The following is a 1,614-nucleotide window of genomic DNA, read 5'->3' on the forward strand; positions in this document are numbered from 1 at the left end:
TACCATTTTTCCTCCTTTGCCGGCAAAGTAATAAACTTCTCTTTCCTTCTCCTCCAACTTGTTCTCGTTCTTCTGATGTGGCCTCAAGTGCAAGTGCTGAGTTTTCAGTAACAGTATTGTTTATCTTGTTTTTATTTTATTAGATATAGTAAGTATAATTGCTTTTGATCATATGTCTGATAATTCCAACATTTGAACATTTTTTGCAGGTCTGTTTCTGCTGATTCTCACTCATTATACCTTATTTGATATTGTCCTTGTTTCATTGACTGTTTATTGTCCTTAAGAAACCATTTATTGTTGGAATGCAAGAGTCACTAAAGGCGCTGAAGTTTTATTTTCTAAAACTCCTTCATCTGGTGATATCAGGTTAATAAACATTCTTTGGAGCAATGCCCAACTACTGCAAATAAGACACGCAGGTACATAAGTCAGTAATTGTACACCTACGTTCCACTGTAGCTAAATCCTTCATGAAATACTCAGCTGATTCTTCTCTGAGAGACAGAGTATTTTCTATTCGGCCTAAAAGGAGGGGTGAAGAGAACTGCTGCATTGTTACTTTCAATTCATTGTGCAAGGAAGAACCTTACAAGTTATGCTTCTCTGTCACCAGGAGAACTGTGGATGCTATTGGATTTGACCTAGAACCTTACTCCTCTAAGTGTGGTCTAAGGGTCAACAGCAGCAGATTCACCTGGGAGCTCTTAGAAACTCGAAATCCTAGGCCCATCCACATACTTACTGAATCAGAATCTGCATTTTAACATCGTTGAGTGATTCATATGAACATTAAGATTTGAAAAGCATTGGTCTAGAGCATATTAGCTCTTAGAATGAGACTGTAATTACATCATTTGGGAGGACAACAAAATAGCCAGAGTCCTGGTATCAGACTTACTGAGTTCTTCTCTGATAAAACCCTGATCAATGTGTCAGACCAGAAATGAAATCTGAATCTAAAAAGGAGATTTGGTTGTTTCTCATAAGATCACAGGCAGATTAACTCTTAGGCTTCCTCCATATAATAGGTTAAGACAAGGTGATACCAAGTATTCCAATATAACTGCAGCAGATGGCAAAGCAGTTCAGATCAACCTTGTCCCTAGGAGCTTGGTGAGAAGAGCTAAAAATCTTGTAACTTAAGGTATATGCCTTGCTTTTGTTATAAATGCTCCTGGCTTGCTTCCAGGACCATGTGAGTAAGAGAGAGCTCCGATTAACAGCAACAAGAGAACAAGTCACTGAAAAAAGCTTCTGGAATTGGCTATAGGAAATTTGAATACAGAATGAATCATACCAAGGCATGCAGAACCCTTGACAATCTGATAGTTTGGCCTTTCTTGAAAGTGAAATATCTAGGGGATAAGCTAAGGAGGACACTGATGATAATGGTAAAGTTTTTCTCTATTCTCCTGAAAAAATCCTCTATGACCTCTACTTTCATGCTCTATTTAATAAAAAAATTCTGAAGTTAATGGGCTCATCCTCATTGGAAATGGGGAGAGTGAGACATAGTGACCTCAATATCTACCTCAGGAAGGTCATTAAAATATTTTTCTAGCCACACAGAGTACTCCCCATAGAAATTATTCTGGGAAATGTAATTTTATC

Source organism: Propithecus coquereli, unplaced genomic scaffold (genome assembly GCF_000956105.1).
Source record: "Propithecus coquereli isolate 6110/MARCELLA unplaced genomic scaffold, Pcoq_1.0 Scaffold120, whole genome shotgun sequence".
Classification (NCBI taxonomy): Eukaryota; Metazoa; Chordata; class Mammalia; order Primates; family Indriidae; genus Propithecus; species Propithecus coquereli.